The sequence below is a fragment of the Schistocerca cancellata genome, chromosome 2 (genome assembly GCF_023864275.1).
Source record: "Schistocerca cancellata isolate TAMUIC-IGC-003103 chromosome 2, iqSchCanc2.1, whole genome shotgun sequence".
In the NCBI taxonomy this organism is placed as follows: Eukaryota; Metazoa; Arthropoda; class Insecta; order Orthoptera; family Acrididae; genus Schistocerca; species Schistocerca cancellata.
Genome location: NC_064627.1, coordinates 577105039 through 577122919, shown reverse-complemented (window position 1 = coordinate 577122919; position 17881 = coordinate 577105039). Strand labels below are relative to the sequence as shown.

The following is a 17881-nucleotide window of genomic DNA, read 5'->3' as shown; positions in this document are numbered from 1 at the left end:
GCGGTTTTCTTATGGAGGAAAACTTTTCACACACATCGCCGCTAAGAGTCGACAAGCCTTAGGGGATAGCATTAAAGAGCGTAAATGAAATTACTCCTTTCCTTGAGGCGTTGATTCCCACACATGACTGTTGACAGAGTGGTGAGAAACAGGATGACGCTCTTGGCATCGCTGCTGACATCCCTGGACGATTCAACTGTTGTGTATGTTGGGCCATCAACCTCACTGAACGAGATCCCGCTCCTTTGCAGTGCAGTGCGGCTGCAGGTTTCGCTCTGGTGTACAGGGTGGAAACAGTAGGGACCGTTCAAAACCATTTGACTAATTATTAACGTGGTCCGAAGCAGCAAAGGATGCTTTTGCTTTTTCATCCCTCCTGCTCTGGGCATTTCTATGATGAGATTACGAAGGGGTGCGACATTCAAACACGCATGAAAAAAAAAAAAAAAAAAAAAAAACGGCAAACGGTCTCTGTAAGACTCCCCAGTTCGGCAACAGCCTCAGAGTCACCCACTTGCGTTTCATTGCGTTTCATGGGTGCTTCAAAAATGTACCTGTACCGAGACAGACTGCTACAGTCCTAGCCAGTTGCAGACAGACCGCCCCTCGACATGCGATTCCGCATGCCTACTAGCAGGCGCAACAGCAGTAGTGAAGTCTTGTGGCAGGCACATGGGTCTCTCACATGAAACACGTATACTTTCAGCACAGAGCTTTCAATTTCTTCTGTCAGTGTATAGTACAGTGTGTAACAAATAGAGAACTGTTCCCTTACAGGTATTGCATTGTTCAAAATGTTGACCACCGTGATCATGGCCGAGCGTAACAGTGACGCACATCTGGGTATCTTACACGTCCAAGAAACCCAGGAGTTTTGTGTACTGTTTCCGCAGCTGCAACACATCTAGGAACCAGGTCCATGTGAGCATCGACCAGTGTCTTGTAAATAGACTCTTAATAGAAAGAGCCTTGGTGCCACGTGCGATGCCCGAGCGAGGCATGGAACAGGACCACACTGACCAATCGAATGTTGTCCAAAATATATTTAAAAACGTCCCGAACCCAGTCATGTTGATACGATGCAAGGTGACGAAATCAGAGCGGTCGACCTTCTGAGAACTGTCGGACATGTTGAAGCAACGTTTCAACACGACTCTGATCAGTTAATCAGGAAGCCACGTAATTGTTAACAGTACCTATCCAGACATTTAAAGTGAACTTGTCTAGATAGGATAGTCATAGCAGTATGTTTGGGTTTTCATCATCATATATATGGCTATTCCTACTGTTGAGGATGTACTTTCTTGTAGAGATGGCCTTATCTGTAATAACACGAATGCACAAAAGTTGTAATTTCCTGCATATAGCTGTAGGAACCAATTTTCAAACTCCACTCGACATGGAGAGTCCACTGGCCACTATGACTGTACCAATCGAATGTAACACTTTCTCTCTTTTGTCCTGGCATATCTCATATGACCAATACTTCCATTCTAACGCGGAAGGAACCGTATTCTCTCAGGCGCCTCTGTAAATATGCAAAACTACTATGATGTAGTTCCCATCGCTACGGGAGCAGCTCAGCATGGGTTCGTTGTACCACTCTTCCGCTGCACTGAGTGACCCATACAGAAGATGCATATCGGTAAATTCTTCATCAGTAACCTAGTACCGAAAGCAGTCTTGATGGTGGAAAGTGAAGTACAGTAAGCAAAGCAAGAGATAGCACCGAGCAGTACCAAATGCAAGCTTGAAGGTTAAGAAATGGTGCAAATGGCTCTGAGCACTATGGGACTTAACATCGGAGGTCATCAGTCCCCTAGAAATTAGAACTACTTAAACCTAACTAACCTAAGGACATCACACACATCCATGCCCGAGGCAGGATTCGAACCTGCGACCGTAGAGGGCGCTCGGTGCAAGACTGAAGCGCCTAGAACCGCTCGGCCACACGGCCGGCGAAGGTTAAGAGTAAAGTACCGTGAACAAAGCAACGAGTTTGTTTCCAGAAAGGACATACAGCGCACGCCGTCGACGTTTTCACTCTTGTTCAGACAATTATAGTGCAATACATACACAAAACTAAATGAAGGAAAGAAATAAAACGAAATGCAATTACTCTAGAACAAGCCACCGGAGACTACAGGTGGCATTTCTGAAAATATTGTTCAACAACATCAGAAATTTTGCCTGTGGAGTTGGGCTTCACCCTGTAGACATGAGTGTCCTATGCGAAGAGTTCGCAGAGGAGAGTTTTTCGTCAGTGACGCCTTCACCCGCTCAGAACAATCCCTTCTTTCTTCACGGGAGCTACAGTTTGAACAGGTACTTGCTAAATATCAAAAGTTACGAATGCACTGAAGACATCCGTAACAGCGATTCCAGTGTTAACAGCAAATGAATGTTTGGTTCGGATATAGGATCCGATTCAAAGCAACTGCTCTCCAATATGAAGCCCGCCGATAACGTGTCACTACGTTATTACTTTTACAGCCAATTTCCTAGTCATCATCGATCTTTCCAAAATCGTGCACGTGCTGTTTTAAAGACTTCATTTATTTTAAGAATTGTTCGCCTGCAAAATTATGTTACACTTTAGAATTTAAAAAAATAATCATGATGTGACATGCTAGTTACTAAATTTAATAACTGCCACTTCTACAAGTCAATACATTTCGTATATTTGTTGCTCACCTTTGTGCTCTGATTGTGATGCCAACTTCTTATTTCTAGTTCCCCACTACGTGCTGAGCTCTTCTCAGCTCCTCTTTGTGTCTCAGCGTTACAGGTGACTGGTGACTGTAACATGTCCAGAATAACAAAACATTATATTAATATATGCATAAATAATCATATTCGTGTATTACAGATAACGGTTGTACAGAGTATACAAAATGAAAAGCTGGCGGTTTCTACTCATTTACGAAAAGATAGTAAAAAACTCACATTAATATGGCTCACAGATAGAGAGCCAAGATAACGATCTTATCTGAGAGTCACTGGTAAAGACTTCCGGAGTCAGGTTTCACACATAGGCTACTTATATTCAAGGTCCCCCTCCTCCCAAAACAGGCGAATATATTTCTCTTTAAAAGACTGTGACAGAAAAATGGAGAGACAGCTGCCTCTACTATTTTGGCATGCGAACATATTCACACTCTTTTAACACAGAAAATTCTAAATCCTTTTACCCAGTCCCGGTTTGTCTATACACATATGTCTCTCTCCCACTGATTTACAGTGCATCCCACTGCCACTGTCTCCTCTCGCACTTACACTGTCTCCTTTCGTCTGTCCTTCTCACTGCCATCTCAGTACCTCAAAAATTTTAGGGTGGCCATCTTATTTTTCCCCTATACCCACGTGTTTAAAATTTCGGTCCGAACGCGCCCTTCCCTTTATCTACATGTCGGTGTTCGCCGGTCTGGGAGGATCCAGACCCCCAATCCTATGTATGGTCTCCCCTCATCTTTAATTTTCATTTTCACTTTCTCGTCTCTCTCTTTTGCCCCCAGTGCATCTATCTCTATCCATCTCTCTTTCTCTTTTACTGCTACTGTCTGTCTGTGGCTCCCATGGCTGTTGTCTTTATCCATCTATCTTTCTCTTTCACTGCCACTTTCTTTCACCATCACCGTCTCCTCTCTCTTTCTCTCCCACTGATACCGGCTTCTCTCTCTGTCAGTCTCTCAGTCTCTCTGCTAGACTCTTTCAGCACAAAAGCGTGAATATGTTTGCATGGCAAAATTTTTGACAAGGAAGGAGGAATGAGGAACGAGGCAGCTGGTTCATCACTTGTCTGTCAAAGTATTTTAAAGAGGAACATATTCGGCGTTTGGTTTGCAAGTACAAAGAATTTCACATGGAAAGATATTTTTTGTAAGGCGCTTACGCCGCCAGGTGGTACCACCGAATAATTTCCAGGTCAAGACAGTCTGTATAGGTATGAAGTGCTCATTACACAGACACAGCGCGTCATAAACTTTTATTGGTGGAAAAATGGCGACAAAAAAAAACAAAATTTGGTGACCTCAGGACCCATGCGCTGACCCCAGAACCCCTGCCACATATTCACTACATCAATTAAATATGCATTTACGTCTCAGACAGGATATTAGGTGCTTATTTTACACGCATAAGTACGGTAACGTTGAACCCCTCGATATCGTTAACGGATAATAATAATGAAAAAAGTTTCTAAGTCCCCAAGAAATATCTTCTTAAGAACACATGGTGAAAATTTCGATAATCTGGCATGAACAGAAATTACAGAAGTGGTCAGCCCCACAACTGATACTTTTCGTATCGAAACAACATACAAGAGGAGGCCACAACGTTGGGATCATGGATTTACTTCAATTTTTGTACACTTTTAGTAGGCTATTAAAACAACATAACGAGCAAGTAATAAGGTGCACTACTCTCGTAATTCCGAAAAAAATCAGAAGATGTATCTGTGCGCAGGCGCCGCCCACGAGAAGTTGGGGTGGTCAAGTTCGGGCTTAGCAAGAAGGTCGTGGACGAGCTAACGGTTCGAATGCCGCTAACACTTATTTTTTAATCTATATTTTTTTATCACTGGTCACATTATTTAATTTATATGACATTTGAGAGGCAATATAATGAAAAAAAGAACCACGTGAATTTTCATGCAGTTGTAGTGAATTTCATAATTATTTAACAATTTACTATTTTTAATTAAATGTTCAAGGACGAGGGACAGGCTCGGAAAGGAGAAGTCAAACCCCGATAAATAATGATGCGAATGGCGTTATCCAGTAATACATTAAGTCACAAGAGCAATGTAAATTACTCGTCGGATGTGTTCTCGACATCACACGTTGCAGGATGGTATTTGTCGTACAGACATGGAAAACACAAATTGAAACGGCATCTACTACAGCAAATACATGCAGTATTCCCGCATTTACAACAAATGTTCGGAGTTTCTAAGGAAAAGGATGCAAACCATATACGAACAATCATGAGAAAATAGAAATTAAAAATTAAGTTTTAGCAGGAGTCGAACCGTACAAACCTTCTTCTCATGCGCCATTGTGAGCGGAACAGGGTAGGGGGATCAGTTAGAGGTACCAGAAGTACACTCAGCCACCCGCCGTAAGGTGGCTTTTGGAGTACTACGTAAATTCAGACGTCCTGACAAGGGGAAGAGAGGGGGAGGGATGTGGGAAGGTATCAGTGTTACGGCATCAGAGATGTTTGTAACAAGTAACAGCAGCAAAGTAGTTCGGTGTAAAGACTGCAACTCCCCGCGTCTCACGCTCCGAAGACGTTTATTCCAGCGTCAGGTCACAATACTATTCGCATCTACGCCTTAAAGGTGCAGGTATCCTAAAAGACGTGCATAATCCGCCACGTGTGACGCGCCTAGATGCAGTCGCCTGAACACCACCAGGAGGCTGCATTGTGTTCTTTGGACGTAACGATAGATTATCCATGAGCGTCCACATGGCAAGGAACCTGACCCAGAGGCCCAGTGGAGCAAGAAATATTTATGTAGGTTGCTAGATTTTTATCTTTGGAAACTTATTTCTACAAAAAAGATCGTAGTCACTTCCGAAAAGCAAAACTGATAACTTATAAATGAAGTCATGAAAACGCATCAGGCATTTTTGTATGAGCCCATCCTACAGTCTAGGTTTTTATGTCTGCCTGGAGTGGCAAACATAAGTTGGAATTGGTAGCAGGACATGACCGGGGTGTGACGCAAGATCTGATGGCCGAGAAAAGATTAGTCTCAAAGTAAGGCGCCAGCGACGAGGAAGATTACTTATCTTTGTTCTCCACACTGAAGCAGGCACCGTCTATTTCTCTCATAGCAAGTATCTACGTAATTAAGTTCACAATACAACTCACAAATCCACAGTACAATCCAAATCGTAACTAAGTTCTAAGTCCAAGGTTGTCATAAAAGATTCTAAGGTGTCAGGCAAATCCAACACCTTCCATGAAAACCCTGACATGATAGCAAATCCGGCAGTATGTCACACAGCTCCGAATAAATCCTGACATTAAATTAACCAAAGTAATATGATCAACGAGTGAGCAAATTGAATGCCACAGACTAACAGAAGAACGCCTAAAAGCATGTCATACCTTCCCACCGTGAAACAGACGCAGTTCCGAGGGGAGAAACGAGAACGGAAGCGGAGAGCAGAGCCGTCTAAGATAGAAGGCCCTACGATAAGGGACGGACACCCACGTCGCCAGCCGACCGCCAAGACCACCCCCCAGCCCATGATAAAAGATAGAGCCCTCCAGAAGAACAGTATAGATCTTACGATAACACAAGAAGGGCCACACCAGCTGCAAGTTTTTAGCGTGAGACTATACGCGTCCCTGTTACGTTGCAAATATTAAAAACATTGCCCCACCACAAAAGGTATACGTTTCTCATTGGATAGACAGAATTTTTGTAGATGGAGCTTAAGGTTAACATTGAGACCCTGATTGGTCAGTTGAAAACACAGCCAGATACCTTTTTCTTAAACCAAATTCGCTAAATTGTAGTAAAGAGAAGTTAGAGAGGGTTGCTTCCGAGACGGCGAGGTTGTGTGGAGCTGCGTCGCCCGCCGCTCCCTGACGCTACCTAACCACCGACAAGGTAATGAACGCATGCGATGCCGCATAAGGCTTCACTCAGAACTGCAGAAGTCTCATCTGTTACATCCCCTTTTTGCGTAATACTAGTGTCGATCGTCAATTAAAGCCCATGGTATTCACATTTGCTACGTAAGTTAAAATCTGAAACACGATGATTTTTCTGTTATATAATTATTGAGAAACCACATCAGCCACTGTAATTTACGACAAGTTAAATAAGTAATTAAAATAATTGAGGGTCACTGTAGACCATTTTGATAGTTTTCTCTTTTATGAAACTTAACTTAAACCTAGATTATAGATGTGATATGGCATAGGTCATCCTTCGATCCATTATAGAACTTGGAAACCCATTCAGGGAATATTCGTTCACATTTTTGTTGAACGCAGTTGGCTTTTATCATCCTGTATTAAAAAATATTTTCTTTTATCAATAGTGCAATTTATAAACAATGTTTTGTCAGTAGAATAAAATTTCCAATGGTAAACTTAACTGCTTTTTCGACGTTATTTTACCAGCTAACTAAAAATAGGAAAGCCTTGAACCCCTTCCACTAAATTTAGTTAGTATTAAGATTCTTTTACAGGGAGTGCAGTGGAGCTGACGCTGAAATCATTAAGTATTTGGTTATATCATCGCTAGTCTCACTGAACTCTTATGAACTCTACATGTCATGTGTGGTCTGGCGTCTCCTTACCAGCAACAGGTCCCAGGTTCAAACTAGTCAATTCCCTTAAAAACACGCTCAGAGCGTCGTTGCGCGAAAGTGGTAGGGAGACACGACTTAGAACAAACAGACACCACGCAGAATGTTAGAAGATCTATGCAATAACACTTCGATATTAACACAGCTAGCGAGCAAGACCGAGTGGCCGTGGCGTCAGGTCTGTGCTCCCCTCATATCTCGTGGCCATAGAGGTAGCTGCAGGCAAGAACTATTGAATGGCGCGACGTCTTCAGCCGGAGATAACGCCACGAACCTCCGGCGGCCTCGACGTGAAGCTAAGGCCGACCACCGCGCATGTGCGGCCGAGCTGAGCGACGGCAGAGCGCGCGTGATTCGGTTAGGTCCGCGAACATAGCATAGGTAAAGTTAAGTTACAGATATCTTGAATTAATCACTTCCTTTAATGTGGTCCAGCGACCACTGTCGCTAGTTACTGGTAATCAAAATCCCGTGTTTGATTCGTGGTAACCGCCACAAGTTGTTAATGAATGGGTAGGTGCAGAATGGGTCCCACTCAACCTTGTAACGGTACAAAAGGTATTTGCCTGGAGAAATTTTGCGTCAAGTAGAAAGTGTTGCACCAGATTTATTGATTTAATTGATTTAATTCCATTCGTCTGTAAAGAATTCGCGTTAATATTTTGCAGCTGTGAATTATTAAACTGATAGTTCGGTAATTTTCACATCTGTCAACACCTGCTTTCTTTGGGATTGGAATTATTATATTCTTCTTGAAGTCTGAGGGTATTTCGCCTGTTTCATACATCTTGCTCACCAGATGGTAGAGTTTTGTCAGGACTGGCTCTCCCAAGGCCGTCAGTAGTTCTAATGGAATGTTGTCCACTCCAGGGGCCTTGTTTCGACTCAGGTCTTTCAGTGCTCTGTCAAACTCTTCACGCAGGATCGTATCTCTCCCATTTCATCTTCATCTACATCCTCTTCCATTTCCATAATATTGTCCTCAAGTTCATCGCCCTTGTATAGACCCTCTATATACTCCTTCCACCTTTCTGCTTTCCCTTCTTTACTTAGAACTGGGTTTCCATCTGAGCTTGATGTTCATGCAAGTGGTTCTCTTATCTCCAAAGGTGTCTTTAATTTTCCTGTAGGCAGTATCTATCTTACCCCTAGTGATACTCGCTTCTACATCCTTACATTTGTCCTCTAGCCATCCCTGCTTAGCAATTTTGCACTTCCTGTCGATCTCATTTTTGAGACGTTTGTATTCCTTTTTGCTTGCCTCACTTACTGCATTTTTATATTTTCTCCTTTCATCAATTAAATTCAATATATCTTCTGTTACCCAAGGATTTCTCCTAGATCTCGTCTTTTTACCTACTTGATCCTCTGCTGCCGTCACTACTTCATCCCTCAGAGCTACCCATTCTTCTTCTATTGTATTTCTTTCCCCCCACTGCTGTCAATTGTTCTCTTATGCTCTCCCTGAAACTCTGTACAACCTCTAGTTTAGTCTGTTTATCCAGGTCCCATCTCCTTAAATTCCCACCTTTTTGAAGTTTCTTCAGTTTTAATCTACAGATCATAACCAATAGATTGTGGTCAGAGTCCACATCTGATCCTGGAAATGTCTTACAATTTAAAACCTGGTTCCTAAATCTCTGTATTACCATTATATAATCTATCTGATACCTTTTAGTATCTCCAGGATTCATCCATGTATACAACCTTCTTTTATGATTCTTGAAACAAGTGTTAGCGATGATTAACTTATGCTCTGTGCAAAATTCTACCAGGCGGCTTCCTCTTTAATTTCTTAGCCCCAATCCATATTCACCTACTACATTTCCTTATCTCCCTTTTCCTACTGTCGAATTCTAGTCACCCATGACTATTAAATTTTCGTCACCCTTCACTATCTGAATAATTTCTTTTATTTCATCATACATTTCTTCAATTTCTTCGTCATCTGCAGAGCTAGTTGGCATATAAACTTGTACTACTGTAGTAGGCGTGGGCTTCGTATCTATCTTTGCCACAATAATGCGTTCACTATGCTGTTTGTAGTAGTTTACCCGCATTCCTATTTTCCTATTCGTTATTAAACCTACTCCTGCATTACCCTTATTTGATTTTGTGTTTATAACCCTGTAGTCACCTGACCAGAAGTCTTGTTCCTCCTGCCACCGAACTTCACTAATTCCCACTATATCTAACTTTAACCTATCCATTTCCCATTTTAAATTTTCTAACCTACCTGCCCGATTAAGGGATCTGACATTCCACGCTCCGATCCGTAGAACGCCAGTTTTCTTTCTCCTGATAACGACATCCTCTTGGGTAGTCCCCGCCCGGAGATCCGAATGGGGGACTATTTTACCTCCGGAATATTTTACCCAAGAGGACGCCATCATCATTTAACCATACAATAAAGCTGCAAGCCCTAGGGAAAAATTATGGCCGTAGTTTCCCCTTGCTTTCAACCGTTCGCAGTACCAGCACAGCAAGGCCGTTTTGGTTAGTGTTACTAGGCCAGATCGGTCAATCATCCAGACTGTTGCCCTTGCAACTACTGAAAAGGCTGCTGCCCCTCTTCAGGAACCACACGTTTGTCTGGCCTCTCAACAGATACCCCTCCGTTGTGGTTGCACCTACGGTACGGCTATCTGTATCGTTGAGACACGCAAGCCTCCCCACCAACGGCAAGGTCCATGGTTCATGGGGGGGGGGGGGGGGCATATCACGTACGTTCTTCATTTCGTTTCCTTTTCCCCTTCCTAGTGCTTTCAATCCTTTGTCAGGGTGTGTATTTCGATTCGTACGGAGTTGTAGAAGCAATCAAAATTTCTGGAGCACGTTCTGTGAATGGAGCAGGATGAGACTGAGGGAGTCCGCCGAGGCAGCTCGCACCGTGTCGGCAGGTTACGACACGTGGATATGGACGGAGCAATTAGCAGGCGGGTGAGAGTCAGGGCCAAGGCAGTCACGGCTGTGACGCGGCGGGCAGCATTAGCAGGTGGCCGTAACGGCTGTCAGCTGCTGGCGCCCGTGTCATCGCAGTTCCGGCCTTCACGCCTACGTTAGCCGGTGTCGGCCTACGTATGGCAAAATCTAAAAAAGCCACAATTATAAAAACGTAAAATAATAAGAACCAAAATCAAACAACAAAGGAAAATATAAAGTATTAACAACATCATCAACCTTAAATAAAACTAACAATAAATGTAATCCAGTTAAAACCGATAACGATATTTTAGTGCTGAACATCCGGTATGGTATTTCTCGATATTTCTTTGATCTTGGTTATAACAGATGTTTTTATTTTTTACTTATATCCCAGTAAAAAAGACAAAATATCGGTTTTCCGTTTTTAAGAGACTAGCGAGGAAGAGTCATGCGCGAACAAGTGTATTACGGAAACATTAAGAAATGAAGAGATACGTTTGAAGTTCTCTGAGGCTATAGATACTGCCATAACGAGTAGCCCAGTAGGTAGTTCACCTGAAGAGGAATGAATATCTTTAATAAGGGCAATCACAGACGTTGGAGACCAAATGTAGTTACAAAGAAGATAACTGCAAAGAAACTATGGGTAACAGAAGAAATACTTCAGTTGATCCACGCAAGAAGGAAGTACAGAAATGTTCATGGAAATTCGAATGCAAGTCGCTTCGGAACTGAATAAATAGGAAGTGCAAGGAAACCCAGGTTTAATAGCTGCATGAAAAGTTTGAAGAAATCGAGTGTGATTTTCGGAAGTAGTGACTCAGTAGATAGAAGAGTCAAACAAGCTTCGGTGAAATTAAAGCAACATTAAAAATGCAATGGTAATACCATTGTTAAGCGAGGAGTAAAGAGCGGATAGGCAGAAAGAGAACTTTGAAGGCTTCTATGAGGGGATGACTTCACTGAAGACGTGATAGAAGAAGAAACAGGAGTCGATATATAAGAGATCAAATAAGAAAGAAGGGGCTGATAATAGTCCATCGTAATTCCTAAAATCATTGGGAAAGTGACAACAAAACAAATAGTCACGTTAGAGTGTAGAATTTTTGTGTATGGCGATATAACATCAAACGTTCGCAAAAACATTGTATTCATAATTCCGAAGACAGCAAGAGCCAACAAGTGCGAAAATTACCGTACAGGCGGCTTAACAGCTCATGCATTCGAGCTGCTGACAAGAATAATGCACAGAAGAATGGAAAGGAAAATTGAAGATCTGTTAGATGACGATCAGTTTGGCTTTAGAAAAGGTAAAGGGACCAGAGCGCAACGGCAGACGTGGCGACAGATAATGGAAGCAAAACTGAAGAAAAATCAAGACGTGTTCATAGGATTTGTCGACATGAAAAAAGCGTTCAACAATGGTGCAAGAGGTTTGAATTTCTGAGGAAAATGGGGGTAAGCTATAAACAGAGATGGATGATACACAATCTATACAAGGACCCAGACCGAGCAATAAAACTGGAAGACCAAAATCGAAGTGCTCGGAATAAAATGGGTGTAATACAAGAGTGCAGCCTTTTGCCTCTACTGCTCAATCTATACATCGACGAAGCAATGACAGAAATAAAATAAAGGTTCAAGACTGTGTTTAAAATTCAAGGTGAAAGGATGACAGTGATAATATTCGCTGGTGACATAGCTATCCTGAGTGAAAGTGAAGAATTGTAGGACCTATTCTATGCAATGAACATTCTAATTAGTAGGCCGGCCGCTGCGGCCGAGAGGTTCTAGGCGCTTCAGTCGGGAACCGTGCTGCTGCTGCGGTTGCAGGTTCGAATCCTGCCTCAGGCATGGATGTGTGTGATGTCCTTAGGTAAGTTAGGTTTAAGTAGTTCTAAGTCTAGGGGACTGATGACCTCAGATGTTAAGTCGCATAGTGCTTAGAGCCATTTCGACCATTTTTCTAATTAGTACAGAATATGGATTGAGAGTAAATCGAAGAAAGACGAATGTAATAAGAAGCTGCAGAAATGAGAACAGCGAGAAACTTAACATCATGATTGGTGACAACGAAGTAGATGAAGTTAAGGAATTCTGCGACCAGGCAGCAAAACAACCCTTGATGGACGCAGCAAAGAGGACATAACAAGCAGACTAGTACTGGTATAAATGCATTCCTAGACAAGAGAAGTCTACTAATATCAAACGTAAGTCTTAATTTTAGGAAAAAATTCCTCAGAATGTACGTTTAGAGCATAGCAGGGACAGTGGTAAAACTGGAACAGAAGAGAATCGAAGCATTCGAGATGTGGTGCTACAGAGGTATGTTGAAAATTAGGTGGACTGATAAATTAAGAAATGATAAGGTTCTCCACAGAATTGGCGAGGACAGAATATATATGAAAAACCCTGACAAGAAGAAAGGACAGGAGGATAAGATATCTGTTAAGATACCAGGGAGTAAGTCCTGGTACTAGAGGGAGCTGGAACTGTAGAGGGTGAAAACTGTAGAGGCAGACAGAGAATGGAATACATCCAGCAAATAACTGAGGATGTAGATTGCAATTGCTACTCTTAGATGAAAAAGTTGGCACAGGCGAGGTATTCGTGGCGGTCGCATTAAACCAGTCAGAAGACTGATGATTAAAAAAAATCGATGACTAGATAAAAGCAGTATACTTTGTTCGACTTCGAAATTGAAGTACATAAAAAAAACTACACTACATGACGTTATAGGCATCCATTTGGCTGTATATTTCATTATCACAGGCCAATGACTTTGATTTGCATATAAATTAATACAGGGATTTTCATTTATCACTTGCACTGGAAGATTTTGCAGTAATTACTTTTTGATTAAGTTATTAGTTCACAACCTTCTAATTTTTGTTCGTGAATTTATGCAGTTGCCATCTGCTGAGACGTTTTTTAGCAGGCGAGGTAAGAAGGGAGCCCGAGAAAAAAAATTGTTGACCCTTATGGTGCTTCCCGAGAAGGTTGGCAATGAAAACATAGATATGCATCCGCAACGTGGATGAGTCCCTTCTTCATAAGTGTCGAGCCTCGGTGCCTTTCTGTCAACGTCAACCTCATTTTTCATCCATTTCACTAGTATGTCTTGATAGTTAAATGTCTCCTCTTTTTTTTCACGCACCGCCGTGTGGTTAGTGAACGGTGGTTGATTTCAAACAGCAGCTCATGCTGTTAGTTTAGACCAGTAACAGTCTCTCGAACGATCGCACGCCATATGGTTTCTGGTCGTTGGGGCGCAGCCAGTCGCATCGCAGTGGAGCGCGCTGTGTATGGACCAGTAGCCAACTACCGGCGGGTGACTTCCTCCCCTCGATCACATCACTGCTCTCTCATGAAATCCCAAATTTATTCAGTAAGTCCCATTTCTCGCTATTCACTTTTCCGATTATTAATGTGAACCCGATGTGGCGGACCACTGAGCAATGTTTACATGTAGTTAAAATCTTCTGGGTCAATAGGCCGCGTCTATTTCTACTAAGATGATCGACGTTTCCACTCCTCTGCTGGGATATTCCTCAGGATCTTCTGGTGTCCACTACTGCAGTGTTCTAGCAGTACTGGACACCAGAAGATCTGAGGAAGATCCGAGCAGAGGGGTCGATACGTCGATAATTTTAGCAGAAATACGACGCGGCTTAATAACCCAGAAGGTTTTAACTACAGTGACAACGGCCACGAAAGCCTGCAGAATTACATACAATGTTTACATGTTGAATGATGTTAGTAGGTAACAGTATAGGCCACCCGCCGCGTAACACATGTAAATAGCACAAAAAAAGAAAACACAGTGTACCTGACATCGGACCGAAGGTGTGTCTCAACCACTAGAGACGTACTGTAAAGAACAAGGAGTTCTATCTCATCCTGTGCAAAAAAAGAGACTACCTGGGCATTGCGGTTTCTACGAACAAACGGGTGTACGCTGAGGAATTTATTCTCTCATTTGGTTTTGTAGTACACAATATGATTACATCGGCATAGAAACTTCTTGAAGTCTCATTACAAGGATGTTTTTAGACAACGTTGTAACGTTGCTACTTTAATTTGGTATGCTGAATTGTAATATTGTAACTTTAATTTTGGTATACTGAAATCGGAGCTAATAGACAATGAAAGTGGGTTAAAAGCCCTGATCTGTCTGGGGACATTAACCGTGGATTACTGGGCAACTGTTTCATCAGATATTTAGCAGACTAACACTAATGATAATCTTTTAATAGTCATACAAAACCGGTAAAATATATATATAAAAAGGAGAATTTAAATAAAAAGAAAGAAATCAGTTTATACTTGGAAATTTATTTTAAGATTGTTCATTGAAATTTCAGCATATTATACGTGAGTTATAACTGAGCTGGTGCCTTATTTACGATTGAAAAGAATGTGAGATTGTAATCTTACGGAACACATAAAATATGGAGCCAAGATTTGGGAAACTGCATACAACACTCCATTCATAAAATAACACACGAAGAACATTGAAACATAAGCAAGAAGAAATTAACCACAACCAACAGATTCAGTTTTTACCCAAAGAAATTACGTTCATATCACAATCCTGTCCGTCATGTAATTACCACACACTGGTATACTAAATTCATATTAACTCTTTGTGAAGTCTTCGCAAAAAGAATAGCTGAGGGCTACTTTGATGATTACACCACATGCTCCACGTGGTCAACTTGGTTTACACAAAGCGTATAACTCCACAATAATTTTGGTAATTAAAATAAATTCGATCGAAAAGCAATTGACAAAAGAAAAACCTTGAACTGGTTACTAACGTCTTACTATTAACCTGATGGGTCAAACAGTTATATAAGCACGTGGTACTGGTCTCGCAAAGTACACCCCACGTGGGTTGAACATAAAGAAAAGTATAAAGAAAAGTTGCTATATTAAAAAAAATATTCTCAAGACGAGACGTTATAATCACACAAACATTCGCATTTAAGATTGATGAACTTAGTTAGAGTTGCTGATCAACACGTGGTTCCAATTTACTCACAAAGTAGTAACAAAGCAACTACCCCAAAATAATCTGAATTTAACACGAGAATTACACTCCGCTGCACTTTAAGATAGCATTAGATATTTTAGAGCTAAACCTGAAATCAAGGTGATTAAATTTTCAGTTAGGCTGAACTTAAGAAATCCATTGTCCTACGGACTTAACAGACACGCGCTTAGCCGGAGATCTTACCACTTCAGACGCTCGCCACGGCCACACTGCAACTGCCTACCGCCGAGCGTGATTCCTGAGGGTGGCTCACAAAGACCAACGGAAGTGGCCAGAGGGGCAGTTTCCTATACCAACATGACAACGGACGGACAGGACCATACTAAGGATAGAAACCTCTTTGCTTTTAGGAAGCGTAGCTACCTGTTCCGACGTTGGTCCTACTGTTCTCTAGCAGACAGCCTTGTCTGCTACCCTCAAGCATGCAACTAGAAATACATATGCTCATTCATCCTCTCACACAAACGGGAAGGGGGATGACAGTATCTTATCATATACAGTATATAAAAGAAAGCGGATGTAGGTTCCGTATGAGACTGTGTGACATGAATTACATATAAGAATTACATATAAACTGTGCTTTAAAGTGTAGTAGTGTGATAGATCGTTCTTGTTTATGTGTAAAAGTAACACGTTCCACTGCTCAGTCTCCTCCCAGATAGTCAGAAACGCCACAGTACATTTAGAAGAGGAATTTATTCCATAAATGGCAACAGATTTAAGAAATTAAACATGAAAGGAATCCAACAGAGACCTTTCATAACCCCAACGCTCCGGGAAAAGACTGTGCAGGGAATTTTCTGGCCATGCTAGGACATTCCCAAGCAGGCTTCTCACACCCTACTTAAACCAAAAGTGTAAAAGAAAAGGCAAAAGGACACCAGCTACTTGCTAAAACACAATAATTTCAACACATCTTTAGAATCTACCAATTTCAAACAGAAAAAAAAGAACACAATCTGTGACACCTATTTAAAAGGTACTGTAGACCTAATTCGGTCAGCAAGTAAAAACAATGGTTCCTGTGTCATTAATATGAAAACAATTTCTGGTTGTTACCCTTATGGAGTTCACCAGTATTTGCTCATTGCAAGAGCCAACTGATCACAGGAAATTTATGACTGTTTATTAACAAGCAAAATTTATGAGAATAGCAAAGGTGCCACAGCAATAAAAAAAAGAACATCAAATAACATCGGTATTAAAAAGCAGAACATAATGCACAATCTGCAAAAGCAACTAAATGATAAGAGAAAAAAAACATGTTTTACAAAGTGGTTATCGCAAAAAAATTCTATATCGTATAAAACTAATAATTTGTAGAATTAAAATAACTATGTGGCACTCATTTAATCATTCTACTATATTTCAATTAGCTAGCAAACAATGAGCACTGTGTCATTATACTGAAACTACAATAATTATGTGATTGTTACCCTTAAGGGGTTCCTCACAGTAAATATGCCCCATGCAAAGGCTAATCGATCACAGTTCAATGAGAATAAAAAGCTATCTGACTGATAAACGAAGCAAGGCCACAGCAATGAATTTACGAAACAAAATATCACGAATCTAATACATCACACAAAAACAAACATTGATAAATAAAACAGTACAATAGTCAACATCTAAAACAAAAAAACACCTATAAATAAAACACCTGCAAAATACAAGAGTCAGTCTAATAAACACCAATAAATCGAACTCCTGCAAAACACACGAGTCAGAGTTTCTCTGACAGAAACACACGTATATGCACTGGACTAAGAACCGTATAATCACTGTTCACTGACACACTCAGTACTTCCACTGTTCCGAGGCACAATATAGGGTAAAGAGGGGGGGTTCGTCGCCGCAGCTGTCAGTAGGGATTTTTGTCCATCTGTTGCGTGCGATCCCGCCGTCTCTGCCCTCTCATGAAGTTTCTCTCGTGTCACGTACATCTCGATTTGGTTCCATGTTTTTATTGTCAAATTCGTGCGGTATCCTCGTTTGACACGCCAGGTTGATATTCTCGGGCAAGGATGACACTTAATGGCTCTTCTTTTGTGCCACCCTTAGCGACCAGAGAACATCGAACCAAGATTTACTGTCGCTTGACAGTAGGCATCCATCAGGAAGTGTCGATAGGCGTCGTTGACGTCTGCAAGTTTCTCTGGGCAGTACCTGTCAAAAGGCTCCACGCCCCTTTTGTTGTTTCACCGCGGCCGTCTCGTCACGGTCGCGTGCGTGTGGTGCGTTGCCAGCAGATGGATTTCCGCGCGGTGGACCGCTCGCCCATCTCAGGTCATCGCCTTGAGGAAGGGTCGCCCGGGGCGGCCGCCCATTAGCTCCAGGTACAAGGGAAAGTGTTTGCCGCTTACTCTCCTTTTGTTGTCGGCCGCGCTCCCAAAGTGGCCCGGATGACAGCGTGTCCCGCTGGGAAACCCGCCAGTTTACAACTAGTCCGGCTGCTCCCGCTGTCTCTTAAGAGTTTTGCCGGTTCGCTTTCCCGTTCTCAACTGCATTCACAGAAATTTTTCATCATCCTTATGTGATTACACAATGTCATACATAATACCACTTAGTA

General features: G+C 41.9%; 1 protein-coding gene across 2 annotated transcripts in view; it reads right to left on the bottom strand.

Moving 5' to 3' along the window:
• LOC126162181 (inositol polyphosphate multikinase) overlaps nt 1-17881 on the bottom strand; it is a 362534-nt gene that overhangs the window by 177283 nt on the left and 167370 nt on the right. For both annotated transcript variants that reach the window (XM_049918502.1, XM_049918503.1), the window contains exon 3: nt 2695-2799. The gene's annotated coding sequence lies outside the window, so the exon portion shown is untranslated. The remainder of the gene's footprint in view (nt 1-2694; nt 2800-17881) is intronic.